General features: G+C 39.5%; 1 pseudogene; it reads right to left on the bottom strand.

Moving 5' to 3' along the window:
* Positions 1–15167: 15167 nt before the first annotated feature.
* Positions 15168–15265, bottom strand: LOC134292823 (U6 spliceosomal RNA; annotated as a pseudogene).
* Positions 15266–23428: the final 8163 nt, after the last annotated feature.

The following is a 23428-nucleotide window of genomic DNA, read 5'->3' as shown; positions in this document are numbered from 1 at the left end:
AACATGATAAATCTACAATGGAAAAAGGAAGCAATCCAGAGAGTATGCCCAAAGAAGGTACAGGTTGAATATCTCTGATCTGGATTTCTGTGCTGGGTTTTTTTTTCTATATTTTTATTGCCTTCATTTTGTCACAACTGTGTAGTCACACAATCTCAGCATTTTCACAAGACCTTCCTCTATGTTACAATACCGGGATTGCAGTGGAAGGCAATTATTGCATAAGGAAAAATAGCAGTGATATTAGACTCAATGATTTTCTTGGCCAAGACCCATGGCAATAAAATAGTACAAAGAAGTCCACAATCAAAATATAAAATAAGTTGAAGTTTGTGTCTCTTTATTTTTTCACTGACAAAAAGGAAAGCCACTCATTGATTGGCTTTTGCCATCAATAAAAAGAGACAATCCAATTACAATTCAAATGCAATATGAATATAAGACAGAAACAATGTTGTACAGTAAGTCCTGTCGACAGGTGCTTCTGTCCTCCCCATATTGTACTTTTGTAGCCTTGAGTGATAAAGAATGAATTCAATAGGATGAGGGAACACTTTCACAGTTGGATTTTTTTTTATCGTGTCAGAAGCGACTTGAGAACATACTGCAAGTCACTTCTGGTGTGAGAGAATTGGCTGTCTACAGAGACATTGCCCAGGGTACGCCCAGATGTGTCACCATCATGCTGGGAGGCTTCTCTCATGTCCCTGCAAGCTAGAGCTGACAGATGGAAGTTTATCCCATCTTGAAGATTCGAACCGTCAACCTTCAGGTCAGCAACCCAACCTTCAGGTCAGCAGTTCAGCCAGCACAAGGGTTTAACCCATTGTACAATCTCAGCTCCCTTTTACAGTTAGAGTGATTCAAGTGGGATCCGAAGTGCCATTTAAAAGTTTTATACAACTTCACTCTTCATCCCTGCCAAGTGAGCTGAATCTTGAAGTCATGCTTTAGTCTGACATTTTTTGCATCTCCCCTTGCTGATAATATGTGCACACAAAGATGAACAAAGAAACATAGTGTTAAAAAGTGATACAATATCTACTTCCTGTAGAAAGGAAATCAAGTTATAATATTTCCTTTCCTTTTGATCTTTTCTCTTTGGCTTCATCTTTGCCCCTTTTCCTTTGATAAGTGATGGTTGCTTGTATATCTTTTGTGAGTGATCCTTATCCTCGATCATTTGTGAACATGTGTTAAGACGGCACTATCTGAAAAAGGGTTTCTCAGATTACAGTTTGCAGTCCAACAATATACTGAAATTAGTGTAGTAAATGGGTTTTCCCCATTTCAGACCAGCAAATGAACATTTGTAAAATGCCCTTGCCCAGCCTGAAATGGTCATAGTCCTTTCCCCAACAAAGTGATAATAGCAATAGCGACAACCAATATAATGTCAGAGTATTTGCCACGCAGCAGTAGTTGGATGGAAGCAGTGGAACGCAGAACAAAGAGACACTCAGAGACATTGGTAAAACTATTTACAAAGTTTTACTGTATGCAGCAGTAATCAACACAAACAGACTTGCAGACGACAGACGAACACAGAACTGTTCTGTTCTCCAACAGAACTTGACTCGAACTCTAGGCAGACAGAACTCAACTCAACTGAACTGAAATGATGCAATCGTTATGCACAAACGCTTGTGTCTGGATACTCCCTAGTTCCAGCCACACATCAAGGTCATCATAGCTTCTTGGCAATTAACTCTTTCCACACTATGGTACATTCTGGATGATGCAATCAGTTGCAATACAAGCATGGCACAAATTGCATTTAAACACTATCAATACACAAATCCCACATTAACATATAATGTGGTTTGAGTGTTGGACTAAGATTCTGGAAGACCAGGATTCAGATCTACACTTAGTGATAGAACTCATTGTGCAAGCCATATTCTCTCAACCTTAGAGAAGGGCAATGATGAACCCTCTCTCAATCATTTGAGACAAGAAAACACTGTAATGCATTCACCGTAGGTTAGAAATGACAATATAAGAATGGTAGGGTAAGCCAATGCATACCATGGTTTGAATGTTGGTCTGTAATTCTGGCAAACCTGGGTTCAAATCTTTGCTCAGTTGTGGAAACCCACTGGGTAATTCTGAGCAAGTTGCACTTTCTCAGCTTCAGAGGAAGGCAATGGCAAACCTCCTCTAATAAATCTTTCTTAAAGATCCCATCAGAAGGGGGCCATAAATTGTAGTCATCTTGAAGACATGTACAAACAACAATAACATCACTAGGCAAACAAAGAAGACAATTTGATGGGCTTCAGTGGCTCACATTTAATATGAAGCTGAGGCTGCTCTTTTGTCCAGACGGGCATTCCCCAAGTTACAAACAAGATAAGATTTGTAGGCTTGTTCTTAGGTTGAATTTGTTTTTAAGTCAAAACAGGTATATTTTAAAAGTGTAACTGCAGCCGAATATATATATTAACTTTAAATAGCATAGGGAAGGATTGTCACCCTTGTTAAGCTGAAATTTCCCTCTCTTTATTTCTTCATAGACAAAAAAGCAAATCATACTTTCATTAAAAAATCGCTTGTTTCTTTTTGGCAGTGAGAAACAGGGGTGCAACAACAGAAAGCAACATTCTTGCTGTATACATAATTGAATTTCTCATGTTTGATTCCCAGACAAGATCTACAAATAAATCTAGTGTAGACTGAAAAGTTAGCATCCAGTTGGCAGAACTGAAGGCATCACAGGTAATTAAGTTCAACATGATATGTTTATTATAGAACTCACCCAGAGTCATCTGATCCAACTGACATAACACTTGATATTGAAAGTTACTTAGTTTCCATAATTTATTTGCTGGCATAAACAAGAAACCATTTGGACGGGTGGTAAAGAACATTCTTTACCACACTATTTCTTTGCAACCTCAGCATGTAAACACTGAAAATACACACTGACACACATGCATCCAGAAGGCATTCAAAAGCCCCCAATTGCTTGATTTCTGTTTCGGAAAGAATGATTTTGTAACATGGAATTTTTGCTGTCCCTTGCACTGTTCAAATGCAAAGGTCATGGATATGCGATAGTGTGATAGAGACTCTGCATTGGACTGATAGAACATCAGATGTACAGACAAAGATTACTTGATATACAGTATATTCGAAATACAATCCAGGACTCTACAGTTATTTTTAAAGCAAAATGCTGCAATCTTCCTAAATATGCAGCTACAATGTTATTTCAAAGCTTGTAGATAGGCAGATGAAAACTACTGATAGACACGGTTTCAAATGCACATGGAAATTGTGTTGTCGAAGGCTTTCATGGCCGGGATCACAGGGTTGTTGTATGTCTTTCGGGCTGTGTGGCCATGTTCCAGAAGCATTCTCTCACATGGAAATTTATTGTTACCCACAAAGGGAACATTTCACCAAAAAGAGAATAGCTAAGCAATGTTGAATGCAGGAGTATGAAGTCTTGTTCTGATCAGCAAAATATTCTTCTAAATTCCCAAAGTTTTAGGGCTGGACTGGTTAGTAGCCAGCTGCAATAAATCACTACTAACCAAGAGGTCATGAGTTTAAAGTCAGCCTGCATTGGATTGAGCGCCCAACCATTAAAAATAGCCCAGGTCGTTATTGACTTAAGCAACCCGAAAGATTATTGCATCTATCAAGTAGGAAATTTAGGTACCGCTGATGTGGGGAGGCTAATTTAACTAATTTACAACACCATAAAAATTGTCCAGCAGTGTGCGGATAGGAATGAGGAAGTAATCCATCAAGGACTCGGTGTCACAGTGGATGATGAAGCAGCAGCTCCCCCTGTGGCCGGAATCGAGCATACCCTCATGAAGCCTGGAAGCTGGAAAATGTTAAATTGCCTCTGTGTTTTCGTTTCTGTCCCTGTCTGTACGTCATATGGCATTGAATGTTTGCAGTGTATATGTACATTATGATCTGCCCCAAGTCCCCTTCGGGGTGAGAAGGGCGGAATATAAATACTGTGAATAAATAAATAAACAAATAATACTTTAATTCTATCAGTGTTCAAGACTGGTCTCTCTCTCTCCATGTTATAATTTGAAACATATAAAAGCATGTGATACAGTACACAGGGACAAATGCAAGATACTCCACTTAGGAGAAAAAAAATGAAAAACAAAGATACAGAATGGGGGATGCCTGGCTCAACAGCAGTAAGTGTGAAAAGGATCTTGGAGTCTTCGTGGACAACAATTTAAACATGAGCCAAGATTGTGATGCAGCGGCAAAAAAGCCAAAGGTATTTTGGCCTACATAAATAGGAGTATAGTGTCTAAATCCAGGGAAGTCGTGCTACCCCTCTATTCCACCTTGGTGAGACCACACCTGGAATACTGTGTCCAATTGTGGGCACCACAATTGAAGGGAAACGTTGACAAGCTGGAATGTGTCCAGAGGAGGGCAACTAAAATGGTCAAGTATCTGGAGAACAAGCCCTATGAGGAGCGGCTTAAAGAGGGCATGTTTAGCCTGAAGAAGAGAAGGCTGAGAGGAGACATGATGAGGACCATGTATATATATGTGAGGGGAAGTCATAGGGAGGAGGGAGCAAGCTTGTTTTCTGCTGCCCTGGAGACTAGGACACAGAAAAATGGCTTCAAACTACAGGAAAGGAGATTCAACCTGAAGATTAGGAAGAACTTCCTCACTGTGAGAGCTGTTCAGCAGTGGAACTCTCTGCCCCAGAGTGTGATGGAGGCTTCTTCTTTGGAGTCCTTTAAGCAGAGGCTGGATAGCCATCTGTCGGGGTGCTTTGAATGCATTTTTCCTGCTTCTTGGCAGGAGGTTGGACTGGATGGCCCATGAGGTCTCTTCCAACTCTATGATTCTATGTGTATGTGTGCATTTGATTGCTTTTAAATCCATTGTTATTAACTGTATTAGTTTCCTAGTTATATAAAACAAAGGCATCACACAAATATGAATATTTTAACAAAACACACTTCAGAACAAGCAAGAGACATATTGAAATAGCAATCAATTGTCTTGGAATGGCTTTCCTTAGCCAGATGTATTGGGCCCCATCTGCACTGCCATATAATGCAGTTTGAAATGGCAGTGTAGATAGGGCCTTGGACTACAGCTTCCACCATCTATAGGGAAGAAAGGAAAGCTGGGCATGAGTGAAAGATGTAGGTTTGATTCAGCCATAAACAGTTTTTTTTCTTTGGAGAATTTTTCACCAGAAAAAGAAATAATGGGAGGGAAATTTAAACAGATTTTTAAAAACTTTTTGACCACCCACCATCAGAAATTTAGCTCTGCGGATGCTGCTGAACTGTAATCATTCTTCAAAAGCTTGTATGCCCCTGGCATTTCATGGAGTTTTTGCCAACATTGTTTAATTAGTATAAATTTATATAAACACACATATAACATCTAAATTGATGGTTGGCATTTGGATTATATTGTGTATCAATACAGGTGATAATTGATGGAAGTTGACAGGCCATTTCTAATTTTCAAAACAGCTATGTGTATATGTACATTGAAATACTTGATCGAAACAGCACGGAAAGGCATTTCCCCCATCTCCTGATAGAGCTGGCCGCTATAGTTTTACTTATTTTCTTAAGAGAAAGGGAAACACAATGCTTACATTCCATACATTGCTATGGTGACAGCAAGAAAGTGCAGCTGGAGACCTGAAGGAAAAAACTGAGGTAATGCTGAGCCCAAGAGACTCAGTAAATATTAACTATGTTGAAGAAAGCTAAGAAGGGGAGCCAAGAATATACTCCTTTAATATTGATGAGTCAGTTTTTGAGCGACTGGGGAAAATGCTATCTTGAGATTAGCTATGACTTCTAAATAATATTTATGGGTGTTTCAGAAATTGACAGTATGACATTCCTTTTAGCGCATGCCAGTTTTCAAATATTTGGCTTCAGCACTGTTTGTGCAGCAGTCTAATATTTCAATTTTCTTCTCAAAGCCAAAGAATTATGAAATGGGACACACTATTCACTCAGTTTGCCACTCTGATTATGCATACAGTGACCAAATACAGTAGAGTCTCACTTATCCAACATTAACGGGCTGGCAGAACATAGGATAAGCGAATATGTCAGATAATAAGAAGAGATTAAGGAGAAGCCTATTAAACATCAAATTAGGTTATGATTTTACAAATTAAGCACCAAAACATCATGTTATACAACAAATTTGACAGAAAAAGTAGTTCAATACGCAGTAATGTTATGTTATAATTACTGTAGTTACGAATTTAGCACCAAAATATCATGATATATTGAAAACATTGACAAAAAAAATGTGTTGGATAATCCAGAATGTTGGATAAGCGAATGTTGGATAAGTGAGACTCTACTGTATTACCAAACGAACAACTCCTACAGAGAAAATGGACTGTTCCCTAAAAGGATTATAGACAATTTGCTGCCTGAAGTAAAATATGAATATCACATCCCTGGTCTATATACTGAACCCAGAGTGTCTGGAAGTTATATCTTATTTCAAAGGCCATTTCTCATCCTCCTTCTCCTGTTAAATCTTCTCCTCGCTTCCCTTTCATTTCCCCTTTATGTTTTGTGTGAGCCTAAGAGCACATTATCTTGGTAATTCTGAATATGGTGATAACTAAATGTCAATAGCCATATTCACGATTTACAGATAAATGATAGGAGTGGGGGGAAATGTCAATCCCAACCCCTACATTCAATATGACATGAAAAAAATAATTCTGGCAGAATTTGCCCCCCCCCCCCCCCAATTATGTCAGAAGTGAACTAAAGGTACAAGTTGTGATGTATTTGAAAATACAAAGTTTAAAAATTCGACATTATACTAAATGTCTTTTGACCAGTAGCTGGCTAATTGTGGTGCCTCTGGTGTTGATATAAGAAGTTCCTCCGTTGTGCGTGTAGCAGGGCTCAGACTGCATTGTAGTAGGTGGTCTGTGGTTTGCTCTTGTCCACACCCGTATGTCATGGACTCCACTTTGTAGCCCCATTTCTTAAGGTTGGCTCTGCATCTTGTGGTGCCAGAGCATAGTCTGTTCAGTGCCTTCCAAGTCAACCCCCTTATCGTTCTTTTTTATGGGGGAGTTGTAGTTCAATAACATTAACTTGTCAGAATAGTTTGGCTTCAATTTCAATTTTCTTCAATATTCAACAAAGTCTTTACTGTAGAAGCATCATCATGTTGGATTCCTTTTCCTCCAGTAGCAGTAAGTCAGCAGACCCATTCAATCTGCCAGTTGTTGATTTGGGAATATATGAAACCACTTTATACCAGGTCAGACTACTGGTCCTTGTAGCCCAATATTATCTAGTCTCACTATCATTGTTTCTCTGAGATCTCAGGCCATGTCTACACTGGGAAGTAAATATGGAACCATCTGGAGCAGAAATAAAATTAGCCACATATACCCTCCCAAACTTACTGGGGAATGTGTTGGAGTCCATGTGGTCTACCAGGGATGAAACTGTGTCAGAACTTCTGAACCATCTTCTCACCTTCTGATTTGCTTCACAACTTTCTAATGGATGCAGAGCTCTATGTCAGCTCCTGGTCATTGCAGGAACCTTGTGTTAGTATCAGCAGAGGAGCAAACACAGTCAGGAAAAAGGAGGAACCGATCCAGTTGTTCATACTGCTCTGAAGCCAGGGAATATTTTAGAGTTTTAGGCAAACTCTGGGCCCTTCCAGACAGGCCCTATATCCCAGGATCTGATCCCAGGCTTTTTGTTTATTCCAGATTATCTGGTAGTCCAGACTCATATAATCCAGTTTAAAGCAGAATACTGGGGATCAGATCCTGGGATATAGGGCCTGTCTGGGGACCTGACTGCAGGTCCTCACTCAGACCTGTTAGTCCCTGTATTGGGTTCCTGATCATTATGCACTGGACCTCATATGCAAATATCTGAATGTACACACAAGCACATTTCTTATCTCTCTCTTCCCTCAATTCTTAATGCAAGATCAGCTCTGTTTAATGTTATAAAACTGTGAAATAAAGAGTTTCAGAGAGTTCTAACTGCTCCCCGTTTGTGCTTCCTTTAAACCAGCTGTGTGTCCATTTCACAGCCCAATCAGCTGATCAGCTGTTTCGGACTTGTTAAAACTGAACATGCACTGGGGCAGTCTCCACAGGGGGAAGGGAAAGAAATCACATGTTTTGCATGACTGCAGGGTTATACAGTCATTTGAATATGCACATTTTCTGGCTGAAATCGGGATATAAAATGGCCTTTTTATCACGTGTTTTTATTCTGTTAGTGTGAATGAGTGTGGATTTAGCGCTAGTATCATTTTGCCACTCCCTTTTTAACCTGGTAACTTCTGCATTTTAGAAGGGCCCTGACATGGAAATCCGCAACTGCCATTGGCTGCAGAAGGATTAGTCTCTGAAACTGCAGGATTGCTTGGATGCAACTAGTGTGTGTTTTTCTTCCTTGGTTGCTCTGACAATATCTCAATTCAGAAGAAAACATGGGAGAAACCTGTTACAGCAGGTGTGAAGGATTTTAATCTTCCAGACTTGAACTCTCACTAGGCAATGTGGTCAAGATTTAAGCAATTGTCTGTATTGGAGTTACAGTCCAAAGCCCCTGTACAGTCAGTGCATTAAAGATTACATTTTTCAGAAGTATTTGGCCCAAGGAACAGAATGTATCTTTTATTAATGCCTATTACATTTTTAATCATAGATCAGCTACAGTTTGAAAATGTTTACTCATACAACTCCTTTCTTAAAGCTAACATGTTATCAACTGGAATACAGATTTCAATGTCTTATTATGGACTGTGGAGCACTTTCAGGTGTATGTGTTTATTGTTTCCCATGTCTGTGATGAAAGGAACACTGAAAATACAAAGTGACTAACAACCATTTGAAAATAAGGTAATATGCCATTGTAACAATGAGTTGTTGGTGTCCAGAGCACATAAGAACAGGTGGTGGAACTCTCCTGTTGCCAAGACTCAGAATACTAGGTGTAAGAGTCTGTAAATCTTGGGTCCTGTGGCTGCCAACGAGAACAGGGACTTTTAAAGCACTCTGCTGTTCAGGTCTGTGAAAGGACCAGGTGTTGCAATTTGGAGGGTGGAAACAGACCCAAAGGAACTGTATTCCATAGTGTTGATCATATTTTCATCTACCCATATTGATGGGGGGAAGGGAAGTTTAAATACAGTGAACCAAGCATACACACACATTCCAAGCAGAAACATGTATGAACAAACTCTGTGAACAAGCTGTATGAGCAAACACTGATCTTGTATTGGTTTGGCCCAGATGTACTGTTGCTCGAAAGAGACATGAAAGAGCCATTGCTAACCTTGCTGGTGATGGATTGTCTTCAGGTGCACTTGCATAAATGTTGTCACCATTATGTAAAGTACTACAGCAGAGCCTGGGGGAATAATTTCATGGAAGCATAGCTCCCAGAATCCCTCAGCTAATATGACCATGGGGTTGGGGAAAACTGGAAGTTGTAGTCTCAAGCCAATAACATTTCGAAGTTCAGAATGATATTGTGCACCTAAGGCCCCTTCTACACTGCCATATAAAATCCAGGACATCTTCTTTGAACTGGATTATATGGCAGTGTAGACTCAGATAAACCAGTTCAAATCAGATAATCTGGATTATCTGCTTTGATAATCTGGATTATATAGCTATGTATAAGGGGCCTAAGTTTCACCCCTATGCAATGGCCATTTTTATTTTGATGGAGGAACACAGAAGGTAGTATAGATTGGGGTAAAATGAAAGTGTAAGCACAAATTCCTTTTAATCTCCAAAGGTATCTATACAAGACTGAGCATTTGTGAACTTGAGCTAGCAACATGTACCTAATGAAAAGAAGCAAAATTCCTGTACAGTTATCTATGGTTGTGTCCCCATTCTTTGACTTTATGTGCTAGTCTTTTTAATACAACATGATCCCAAACCTTGACATATCATTTTTTGATATTTAAATTGTCACCAGTTTTTCAGCCACAAGCTATCAATATATGCATTAATAATTATTATTATAATTGAGTATATGATTATCACCAGCATTTTGTGAGTAACAATACCATAGCCTCTCCACAATTGACTTCCATTCTCCACACAGAGTGAATGTTCTTCCAATACTGACTCCATAGTATAAAAAGTACTTTAGAAAATGCTGAAATCCTCCCCAGATTTGATGGAATGCTCATTATAGAGTTTTACAGTTCTGTTGTTATTGCACACTAACCCCTTGTTCACCTTTTTGCATGTATGTGAGCACACATATGCACACATTACGCACAGTGTGCAGTTATATTTTCCACTCAGGCCCAGCTTTGCCTTTTCATAATGAGGCTGGGAAATACTGTATTACCCAGAACTTTTTTACTCCTCATAAAAGTAACTCCTTCAGAGCCCAGTCTCCTGTGTGTGCTCTGGACCACCAAGTCTTTTTCTTAATGAATTTCCACAGTGTTGTAATGAAACACCAGCATTTGGGGAGAAGGAGTTCGAACAGTAGGCTTACCTAAGTACAGCACTCCTTCACACACTATTCCATACATTGTTGTGAGATGTGCATTTTGTGAAGCTCTCAGTGAAGGACAAAACTACTGGATGAAACTTTATTTGATTATCACTGGCATATGTCTCCTCCCTCCAGTTTGTTCTTACATTTGCATGTCACTGCTCAGCTGACTAGAAAGTCAAGGTGAGTAAAATGACATTTGTAAAATAGTATAGTGGTATAATGACTGGGAGGTGCAACAACTACAACAGCAACATTTATGGATTGAGGTGGATAACAAATTAAACATATCAAATCAGTTAAAAGAATTTATAAAACCAATGCATATAAAATATTAATTAATTGATTAATTAATTTACCATATTTGTACCACACCCTCCTCAACCCCAAGGAGGAATCAGAGCGGCTTCACATATCAGCAACAATAGAATGCCATTAAAAAAATCAACATTAAAACAGAGAATTAAAACAAATAAAAACAGTTACATTTATTTATTTATTTATTTATTTATTATTTACAGCATTTATATTCCACCCTTCTCACCCCGAAGGGGACTCAGGGCGGATCACATTACACATATAGGCAAACATTCAATGCCTTTTGACATAGAACAAAGACAAACAAACATAGGCTCCGAGCGGGTCTCGAACTCATGACCTCCTGGTCAGAGTGATTCATTGCAGCTGCTCTCCAGCCTGCGCCACAGCATGAGCCCATCAATTATTAAAACCACATAATCCAGTGTTATAGTCCAGGGCTGTTCCAAATGTCAATTGCACAGATTCTTTGTTCACTTATTGCACTGAAGTTATTTTCCAAAAACTTTGTCCCATAACCATGTCTTAACTTCCTTCCTGAAGGCTAAGAGGGAAGGAACTGATTGAATATCACTGGGGAGGGTGTTCAATAGCTGAGGGGCCACCACTGAGAAGGCCCTGTCTCTCGTCCCCACCAGCCATGCCTGCGAAAGAGGCTGAGATCAGGGCCTCCCCAGAAGACGTTAATTTCCATGATGGTTCATAGAGGGAGATACATTTGGATAGGTAAGCTGGGTCAGAACTGTTTAGGGCTTTATAGGCTAAAGCCAGCACCTTGAATTGTGCTCGATAGCAGACTGGCAGTCAGTGGAGATGATGTAACAGGGGACTTGTATGCTCCCTGTACGCTGCCCCAGTGAGCAATCTGGCTGCCACCTGTTGGACCATTTGGAGCTTCTGAACAGTTTTCAAAGGCAAACCTATGTAGACCATGTTGCAGTAGTCTAGATGGAGCTCTTGTAGGATGTAACAAGAACATGGACTACCGTGGCAAATTCTGACTTTCCAAGGTATGAGTGCAACTGGCACACAAGTTTTAATTGTGCAAATGCTCCCCTGGCCACCACCGAGATCTGGGGTTCCAGGCTCAGTGATGAATCCAGGAGAACACCCAAGCTGCAAACCTGTGGTTTCAAGGTGAGTGTAACCTCGTTCTGCCTTATGACTGACCAGGAGAACCTCTATCTTGTCTGGATTCAATTTCAATTTGTTCACCCTCATCCAAACCATCACAGCTGCCAAGCACCTGAAGAGCCTCCTTAGTAGAAAGTGGAAAGGAATGATAGAGTTGAACATCATCTGCGTACAGATGACATTGAACTCCAGAACTCTGGATGATCTCTCCCAATGGTTTAATGTAAATGTTAAGCATCATGGGGACAGTACTGAACCCTGCGGGACCCCACAAGATAATGGCTGTGGGACTGAGCAGGTGTCCCCCAACAACACCTTCTGGAAGCAAATCCTCCAGGAAAGACCAGAGCCACTTTAAAACAGTACCTGAAAGCCCCATTCCCGTGAAACCTCCCAGAAGGGGGCAGGAATGGGATCTACAGTATCAAAGGCAGATGAGAGGTCCAAGAGAACTAACAGGGACACACTCCTCCTGCCCGGTTCCTGGCATAGATAGTCTACTAAGGTCTGTTTCAGTTCCATGTCCTGGCCTAAAGCCAGACTGCACCGGATCTAGATGATCAGTGTCTTCCAAGAACCCCTGGAGTTGTGAAGACATCACACTTCCATGACTGCCCCCCCCCCCAAAAAAAATCTGTATAGACTTGTTGGACAAGATGGTTTTTACTGTTGATAGCACATCTAGCTGGTGAATCTCTAGCACATCTAGCTGATGAGTCTGTGGGAGACCAAAGAAAATTTCCTCTGAGTAACAGTTGTCAGACTAATTTTGGTTGGCTGAAATGGATGTCCCACAGGGAACCTGAGTAAATGAGATGGATTATATGGAGAAGATGATCTTGTGAATAATCTGGACCAAAACCTGTAGGACTTTAAAGATAGCAACCAACATTTTGTTATTTGCCCCAACTAGTGGAATGCTTTTAATATTGGTGCAATATAATTACTTTTAGATGTACTACTACCCAATCTGGCTGCTGTGTTTTTAACTAATTGTTTCTTAATTTGGCAGGGAGATAGCCCAATGTACAACATATTGTAGATGTCCAGCCTTGAGGTGACCAGCATTTGCACTACCACCTTTAGATGTTGCAATGGAGTGCTGTTCATATTCCAGCCATTCAATAAGTCTTTTTTCACCGACAACTTTCTGGCTGGATTTTGTAGCCAGCGTATGCTAAAGTTACCTCCTACTATGCCAGCATATGTACTTTTTTGGTCATTACAGAAGGAGATTACAATTTCCACCCCACCTCACTTCATAGAGAATCAATCCATAGGCCACCATTTTCCTCTGCAATCCTTTTCACTAGAAGAAGTATGTGACATCCACTTCTTGATAGCATTCTGAATGGTAGTTGACAATGGAGAAATTTGGGGATTGTATTGGTTCCTGGAATACTTGTAGAGAAGGGCTATTTTCATGTTTTTGTATGCTTGAGGGGCTTTGTGTGTGTGGTTTTGGAGCAAAAATTACTCCATTAAAATATTTGGGAGGTTAGATAGATTTGGAAGGTGTTGGGGACTTTAAGAACCAGTCTTACAACAATATTGTAAAATTGCTCAGACTTTTTTTCCATGGTGGAAGGTAATGAACAACAATGGTTAGCTCTGATTACTGCTACATAAATTATTCACAATTTGTCTTGTAAAATACTAATAGTATTGGAAAAATTGACAAATACTTTATTTTAAGTACACATTCGTCTACGTTATTTAAAATTCTATTCTCCATCTTTATATTTTTAATACTGGCTCTCTCTAGATTCAGGAAGAGATCTTCTGGGGAAAAACCAGCATAAACAAAGATTTACAGCTCTATTTTCCCCCCTGCACATTTTTAGGATGCTGGATATATTCAAGTGGTTGTTTTCCTGTTATTGGAAAGATGGCTCGTAAAAACCTCTTTAATTAGAGAAAAAGCTGCTAGTTAACGAAAAAAGACTGGAATGTGCCTTGGAAGAGGGCACAGGGTGAAATGAGAGTTTGGCATAAAATATAAAACCACATCACTGGGTTGTAAGCTGTGATTGGACTGAAAAGTCAATAGACCAGTTTTGTCCTCCATAGAACATTGACGTCTTTCTAAAATATCCAGTTGGCACTCAACAACTGCTTTCACTATATAGGGGGTACAGAAAAAGATTTTAAAATGTGAACATCAGCAAATGAGTATTGATTTGGAGAAATCTTGTTCATTTGGGGCATCATTATTCCCCGGCTTCAAGCAGCAAAATATTTTTGGCTGTCGCCAACATAAAGATAGAAATGCAGACTTACCTGCACTGACTGCTGAAAAAACTATTTTTTTTCTGTTTTCAGTATGAAGGATAATGCTTGTGTCACCCAAACAGCATTGCCCATGCATGAGAAAGAGCTATCAGAAGACCTGAAAGGACCTCTGTGTTGCCAGAAGTACAAAAATACTTTAGGGCAAAAATAACACAGTGGTTTGGTGGACAGAGGGCTAGGGCTGGCATGGGACACACTGGTGACCACACAATTGCTAGCTGGTTTTGTTTAAGTCACTGCCATAGTTCTGCCTCCAGGTTAAGGATGGATGCATTCAGAGCAATGCCATATATCATAACTAAGAAGTAAGATTACTTCTTTCAATTTGGTGAGGAAAGAATTCTGATACCTATAGGACCTCATCACATGGAGGTCCCAAATGCAGGTGACAGTGGGGGGGGGGGGGGGGTTCGCCGGGCAGTGTGGTGAATCTGTGGGGCAGCATGGGAAACCATTGCCCTGCATTGCCCGCATTGCCACTTTCCCCATCACACAGAGAAAAGCATTGCCATCTAGCTTTCTCACACGTTGGACCCATTCTAAGCAATGAGAACATGGGAAGCCTCCCATGTTCTCTGGATCTGTCCTAGAATGCTTCCAGGACAGAGCCAAGACAAAGCCCTGCCGAATGTAGCCCTGGATCATAAAGAATGGAGCCAGAAGACAATGTGATGTGGTCCCTATCCAAAAACTTTTTCTGTACTCTGGTCCATGGTGCAAAGCAGATCCATTCATTGATCTGGGGCAGATTTGATGGAATACCACAGGTTTTGTATTTTCTCTAGGAAGACTGGACAGACTAGCCGTACAGGGAAGGAACTACAGAACAATACTGCTTCCATCTTTTAGGTATCTAAGAATCCTGTAGTCATATTTCTGAAAACTCAGACCTTCAAACTCAATGAATAGAACTGCCTCAGATGGGAACCCTTCTTCGAAGAAATTTCACAGAGGCCATGCTAATCTTCTCTGTATCGTTCCAATTTTAGTATATGTGCTGCCGAAGAGAGCACGATAACTAACTGTACTCTTAAGAGGAGAACTTTTAGAAAACTTTGTCAATGCATGGCAACCAATGATCCAACGTCTCAATGTAAAATTAATCTGAAAATGTATATAGGGGAACCTATAAAACTGTAGACAAGGAAGAAACGGATATTAGTTTGGAGCCTATGATATATGTACAACAATATGTACTACAGTGTTCCCTCACTACTTTGCGGTTCACTTTTCGCAGATTCGCTATTTCACGGTTTTTCAATAAACTCTAAAAGACTATTATAAATCTTGAAAAATTACAATTTATAGCCTAAGGAAGGGAGGAAGGAGAAACCAAAGGGAGAGAAAAGGAGCCTGAGTGGCAGCGGGAGGAGAAGGAGCCGATTTTTCAACACACGATTGGTTGATAAAGACTTAAAAGAGTGTATAACTACAAAGTAATGTATAAATATTAAAATAAATATAGTGTCCCTACTTCGTGGATTTTCACTTATTGCGGGTGGTCCTGGAACCTAACCCCAGCGATAAGTGAGGGAACACTGTATTTAAATAGAAGACTGTGACCCCTTAAAGAAAATATATTATCTGAGAAATGATTATGGAACACTAATAGCTTGGAAGCATTGCAATGTATACAACAAACACTTATAAATGTATGCCTATTTGAATAAATAAATAAATAAAAGTCATTAAGGCCCTTTCTACACAGTTGTATAAAATTCAGATTATCTGCTTTGAACTGGATATATGGCAGTGTAGAGTCAGATAATTCAGTTCAAATCAGATAATGTGGAATTATGATGAGTACACCAGGAGTACTCTGCAGAGGAGTCTATGCTGTCAGCAGGACTCTCTGCTATGTTTTTTTGGAGGGGAAATAGAGGGCAGTGGGGGCGATGCCATCTCTTAGCTTAAGGTCTGGATTTTTCCAGGTGTCAAATTAATGCAGAGTGAACTGGCTTGTCAAATTAAACAGGTGTAAAATTAAAGTAAATAGGTGTCAAATTAATGCGGAGCCATCGTTTGGATGCCTCATGCAAACACATTACTTATCACAGATTTTCGGTCCTGTGTAGAAGGGCCCATAGTTTCATGTTTCTGAATGTGTGTGTATCTCTTTTTGCATTGTTGCTATATATCCAATTTTAGATTTCAAGTATGTCAGTGTGTACATGTATCTGCCGCTGTGCTGTTGTAATCACCTTTGAAATTTTAAACTGAAGCTGTCACTGTATTTAGATTTGAATTATTTTCTTCCAAGCAAGAATACCGAAATAATTTTCTTTGGTGTGTTCCTCACATTCTTTTGCATCAGAACTAGCACTGACCTTGCTGCAGCCTATAAGAAATTTCGTTTCTGTTCAGTCTCACCATGTCACATTAAAAAAGATGTCAGTCAGTGAATTCTTGAGACTGTCAGAAGAAAAGTGTGCAGAGATTTGGGAGAAGGCTTACTAAGGCCAGTGTAGGCAATGTTGTCAAAACAAATTTACTGCCCATAATTATACGTGTACTCTATAATAATGGACTGCCCATCTTACTTGGGAAGCCACTGCTAGCTGGATAGTCATTTGGATGGTCAGCTTCTGAAACTGCAGACGGACAAATGAGTGGTGCTTTGTTTTATTTATGAGGCTGAAAATGCATTTTAAGATTCTGCACTGTAAACCAACTGCCACAAATGCTACATCTTTTTAAGAAGTGCAATGAAGATTTGGCTCTAAAATGCTTTTCACTGCCAAAAAGGAACCCACAAAACCTATGGGCTTAAATAAGGTCTCCAGAATCCTTCGCTTGTGCTTTCATTGTTCATAAACTCTTTGAATTAAGGTGAAATAGTTTTTGCATCTTGCTGTTACAGAACTGGGTGCTAATAGGAGACATTTTAGGGCATTAGAGCAGAAATCTATAAAACTGATTGCAGATACAGAGGTTCTTATATATGTTCTGGGCTTCTGGTCCATGTGAAAATGGTATATCTGACCATTGCTTCTGGCACCTCTTTTAATGGCACCTTACTATTAAGACACGGGTAATGGGCAGATTTCAAATACATTATGTCTTACTTCTCTGTAGTAGAATTATGTCTTTTTTAATGTTCGTTGCAATAGAAAGCACATGTTTTATTTTATTCCCAGGTTCTCTACACATTTGGGTTCATTCTTCTTTTCCATTCATTTGTTCATGTCATGCTGTCTTGGGTTGTTAAATATATTTTTTCATAATCTGTATAAGGTTAATTTTGAACAAAAGTACTATATACTCCACACAGCAGGAAAAAAATCTGCAAGTTTATGTATAATGTTCTTATCTGACAACTAGATTGGTTTGTAGCCTTACAGCCACCTGGGAATGAAAAATGAGAATGGAGGAGTCCTTCCTTTCATACATCTATACTGTAGGATGAATGCTGTTTGATGCCATTTGAATTGCCATGACTCAGTGCTATGAGATCCTGGGAGTTATAGTTTTATACGTGTGCTAATGCCTTACCAAACTACAAATCCTATCATTCCATAGAGTTATGTCACAACAATTAAAATGGAGTCAAACTACATTAATTCTACCTTGTAGATGCACTCTCAGTTAGCATTTACTTTTTGTGTGTGTCAGGAGTGACTTATAGAATCATAGAACTTGAGAAACTACAAGTTGCTTCTGGTGTGAGAGAATTGGCTGTCCACAAGGATGTTGCCCAAGGGATTCCTGGATGTTTTGATGTTTTTACCATCCTTGTGGGAGGCTTCTCTTATGTCCCTGCATGGAGTTGGAGCTGATAGAAGGAATTCATCTGTGCTCTTATCGGTGTGGATTCGAACTGGCAACCTTCAGGTTAGCAACACAATCTTCAAGTAATCAGTTTTGCAAGCACAAGGGTTTAACCCACTGCACTATTGGGGGCTCCACCAATTTACTGAAATACTATAATAAGATTTGTCACTATCATTGGTAAGATAAAATAGAATACCAGTTGTGAGAGATTGGCCAGAACTTTTAAAACAAAAAGTGAGATATAATTACGGCATTTATTACTTTGGAATTACAGTTTTATTTTACAGAATTTTCTCATTTTTACTTATGTATCATATATGTGTGTGTGTGTGAAATGGACATAGTTGTGATGATGACCATACTTTGTCCAGTTTCAGTAAAACTTTTATTCCCTTTTCTACTTTTCTTTTACAGATGATAGAAATTTTATTTGATTGTCTTCTCATCACCTTGTAGTCAATATAGATGGGGATTCAAACAATTCATCCATCCAAAATTTTCCATATGAAAAAAAACATATCGGGGGGGAGGGGGAATCACTCTCTGAACTATAATTCCCAAAATCCCAAATAAAGCCTGGCCACAGCACTGGAAGGTACAGAGAGTTGCAGTCCCTCACAAAAAGATTTTTCTCTATGCTCTGGGGCAAAGCATAGTCTGATGAAGTTGACATTCCCTTTTGACTTTATAAGGCTGTCTGTTTTGCTGAGCGACGTTATTTAGCCCAAAGCTGTCCCATCACGTGGTCTGACACAATGCTGACACGTGTGTTATCTGGCATTTTGGAATGCAACAGAAAAGACTTTCAAACAAAATCCTTTCTGTCAGTGGTTGTCTATAAACATCCTTTACTGGGAGTCACAGCTGGAAAACTGGAACACAGTCAAAAGCACATCGAGTAAGCTTATTCTGCAGGCTTAAAAATGAGCCTCCCAACCCAGCCACAGAAATGCCAGTTTTCGCAAAGAATTGGTGTCTTATAACAGTCTGCCATAAAATATTATTTCCTACCTAAGCAAAACAAATCACATTGGATTTTTAAAGGCTGGGTTATTTATTTGCCTTTTAAATAGAAGGCTGCAACATGATGTGTTTGAGTGGTTGTTTTACAAATCTGCCCCCTTATGACCCCCCCTCCCCCTGGCCTTGCATTTTGCACCAGTAGTTGGGCAAAAGTAATTTCATGCCTAAGTGAGAATGAAATGGTAATAAAGGAGAGAGAAACAGAGCTTTCAGGAAGAGCACCTCTCTCTTATTAATTGTGGACCATGTGATCTGAGCACACTTTGATTTACCAGCTCAGTCCACTCCCTTGTAAATCCGACTTGGCTTTCCCATACGTTATTATGTGGATTTCATACAACCACTTCCCTTTCTGATTTTTCCAGAGACAGAGTATAAAGTTTCCCCAAATGCCAATAAAATGCGAAACGCAATCTGGCTCTTTAAGTTAGCTTTGTGTAGTCATCTTCTAAAATAAGCACCAGCAAAAGTTTTAAACATGGACTTTTTCTATTTTTATATTCATTCAGCTCTTACTATTCTTCCTAAACATTGCAGTTGTTGTTTCAACATTTGTATGGGGAGTTTGGATTTTCTTTCCGTTTTTTAAAAAGAAATCTGTTGGCGTTCATACTGAGAATTCTGAAAGTATTGGATAGTTTTGCTTTCAGATTATAGCTTGTATTTACCCAACCCAAATGAATATGTTTATTTCTTCACAGAAGGTTCACTGCAAGCTAGCAAAGTGAATTTGATGAAAGGCTTTCCTCAAACCATATCAGATGAAATCTATCTGATTTAATTAGTGTTTATTAAAATTTTCTTGGAAAACACCCATCATTGGCATGACCATTGGAGATATAAGAAGAAAATATAGGCATACAGTGCAGCCCTGTACTCTTGGGAACAGTATCCATGGTTTCACCTATCTGCATCTGAAAACATGTCCTTTCTAGGAAATCTTCAGGATCTCCAGGACTTCATGGTATATTTTTGCCAGAAATTAACATAGAGTCACCCTGGGGGACATAGCAAATTCCTAGAAGATACCTCCCTAGAAATCTTCTAGGTCTTCCAGGTTGACTCTACAGTAAATTTTAGTGGAAGTTGTTCATTTCAATAGAGTTCACTATTATCCTTGTTTTGCTGTTTCTATAGTAAGTGTAAGAATTGATTCCCCGTGGATATGAAGGTTGTACTGTACAGTAGAGTCTCGCTTATCCAACCTTCACTCATCCAACATTCTATGTTATTCAACATAGTTTGCCTTTTAGTAATCAATGTTTTTGTAGTCAATGTTTTCAATACATTGCAATGTTTTGGTGCTAAATTTGTAAATACAAACTACATAACGTTACCTTGTATTGAACTGCTTTTTCTTTCAATTTGTTGTAAAGCATGATGTTTGGGTGCTTAATTTGTAAAATCATAATATAATTTGATGTTTAATAGGCTTTACCTTAATCTCTCCTTATTATCCAACATTTTCACTTATCTATCATTCTGCCAGCCCATTTATGTTGGATAAGCGAGACTCAACTGAACTTCAATTAACAAATCCTCTGACACAGAAAGTCTTTTTCCGAAGTATTTTTGCACCCTCCCAGGTGGCAATACTCACATCCTACTAATCAGTTCCACCCACTACGAAGTCTTTCCCCTTGACAACACAGCAAATCAATGCTACTTGGAGGACCAGTGACACGCTTAAAAGTCCAGATTTTCTACAAATCCTTGGAGTAAAAGGCAAATTTTTTTCAAATGTATTAAAGTCCAAAGAAATATGCTGCAAACGAATCATAATAGACGTTGTGTATCAGGATCAGAGTGCCCATGAAGGGAGTACAATTTTTTAGTAAGCCGCAAGTCAGTTCTGATTTACAGTGACACTATCACATGCCAGGATTTATTCAAAAGAGGTTTGTTATTGCATTCTGAGCTGATATTGGTTCTCTGGTCTGCCAGAGTCCTATTCAAATGTTCAAACCAATTCACCACAATGTGCATTATAAGTTGGGTTTAAAATAGATAAAGAATAGTAAAACAAGAATGTGTTCGGGGTGGCTCTGTAGATTGCAACTAGGTTTGCCAAGTGTTTTAATGCCATGGTTATCTCTCTTGGTTCAGGCACCTCTAAGGACATATTTAGTAATCAGTTAACAATGAGTCATCAATGGCCCAACTCATTCTTGCCATGGAATAGAAAAGGGAATGTTCCCACAGACGTCTTATACAATGACAGCAATGCACACAGATTTCTCATACCCAGTTGCTGAGGTGGTTTTCCTGTAAAACAAAGCATGGTGAAAACATACTGTGCAGATGCTTCTCAATCAAAGGCCTGTGTCTTTACAAGTTAACTTTACTGCCTGATTTTGAAGTTTTCATTTCCAATGCCAGACAGGTTCAAAAGGAATGTCTGGTTTTATTTCATCAAGCTTAACCCATACACAACATCCTTTCCCACTATTTACTAGACTGCAGCTATCACATAAAGATATGATGTCTGTGTTTGGGTTAGTTAGTTTAAATTCTAATGAGCATGATGTAATCACTATAATCAAGCAAAGCTTGTCTATCTTTGGATTTAGGTCTCTGTGCCATCGGGCTCTAGATGTGTTCCCTCGCCTTGTCATTAAACTAACCACAGTTCTGCCTAATTTTCAATTAGCAGTAAGCCATCTGTATGAAGTTGTGTGGCCCTAATTTAAAGCCCATTCTGTGGCCTGCTTTGTTCTCCCTTAAGTTTACTAATATTTACATAAGCGTCCTCAATTTTCAGTGAACGCTTTTGTGAACTGAACTTTCCCTGTTCTTTCCCCCGACTCTCAAAGCTACTCATTTACTGTTATTGCTGTTCAGAATGCTCATTTTGGAAAGAATTGCCTGGAAATGCCCACATTTGGGTCAAGGAAGGTAAAAGTTGCATTTTGTGAGATTTTCTCTCTTAATCTCTTACACACACACACACACAATGCATATATACACATCACACTATATGAACATAGCACTACATTTGATTTTTTTTAAATGATGAAAGGTTTCATATGTGTAACTCAACACTAAGTGTTGGATGTTGATACTGAAATATTACCACTAAAGCATCCATATACAAAGTAATTGGATACAACCTGGAAGACATCTTTCTCCCTCTCCCTCTCCGCCCCCCTCTCTCCCCACACAGAGAGATTTTAAGTATATGTTCACCAGGCTTTTGTTGTTGTTTATTCATTCAGTTGCTTCAGACTCTTTGTGACTTCATGGACCAGTCCACGCCAGAGCTCCCTGTTGACCATCACCACCCCCAGTTCCTTCAAGGTCAAGCCAGTCACTTCAAGGATATCATCCATCCATCTTGCCCTTGGTCGGCCCCTCTTCCTTTTTCCTTCTATTTTCCCCAGCATAATTCTCTTCTCCAAGCTTTCCTGTCTTCTCATGATGTGGCCAAAGTACTTCATCTTTGCCTTTAATATCTTTCCCTCCAGTGAGGAGCCGGGCATTATTTCCTGGATTATGGACTGGTTTGATCTTCTTGCGGTTCAAGGCACTCCCAGAATTTACCAGGCTAGGAATGCAGATATCTCTACAGTCAACACACAAATAGTGACAATTTGCAGTAGAAATTCTCTGTTATCCAGCTTTCATGGGTAATAGAGAAGTTCTAGTGCAAATTGTCACTATTTGTATGTTGACTGAAGAGATATCTATTATCCACGAAAGCTGGATAACAGAGAATTTCAAGTGACCAAACTAGGGACAAGGGCACACAGCTAGGGCTGTGGGGGTGGGGGGGTGGGGGTTGGCTGTAGCGCAGGCTGGTGAGCAGCCTGCTGCAATAAATCACTCTGACCATGAGGTCATAAGTTCGAGGCCAACCCGTGGCGGGGTGAGCACCTGTCAATTAAAAAATAAAAAATAGCCCCTGCTCGTTGCTGACCTAGCAACCCAAAAGATAGTTGCATCTATCAAGGAGGAAATAAGGTACCACTTATAAAGTGGGGAGGCAAATTTAACTAATTTACGACGTTGGAATGTGGAAGTGCCGTCACAGTGGATGATGAAGCAGCTGCTCCCCCCTGTGGCCAGAATCGAACATCCCCTCAGGAGAAGGTTAAATTGCCTCTGCGTCTGTCTCTGTCTCGGTTCTATGTGTATATGGGCATTGAATGTTTGCCCTATATGTATATAATGTGGTCCGCCCTGAGTCCCCTTCGGGGTGAGAAGGGCGGAATATAAATACTGTAAATAAATAAATAAATAAATAAATAAATAAATAAATAAATAAATAAATAAAGCAAGCTGAGGAATGAAGTCCCATACATGTCTACTAAACGTGCCATAGAGGTAAATATATACTTTCAGGTATATAGGTATAATGGATGTAGCTTAATTCCTCTCTTATA

The sequence above is a fragment of the Anolis carolinensis genome, chromosome 6 (assembly GCF_035594765.1).
Source record: "Anolis carolinensis isolate JA03-04 chromosome 6, rAnoCar3.1.pri, whole genome shotgun sequence".
Taxonomy (NCBI): Eukaryota; Metazoa; Chordata; class Lepidosauria; order Squamata; family Dactyloidae; genus Anolis; species Anolis carolinensis.
Note: the sequence above shows the minus strand (reverse complement) of the source record. Positions and strands in the feature narration are given on the sequence as shown.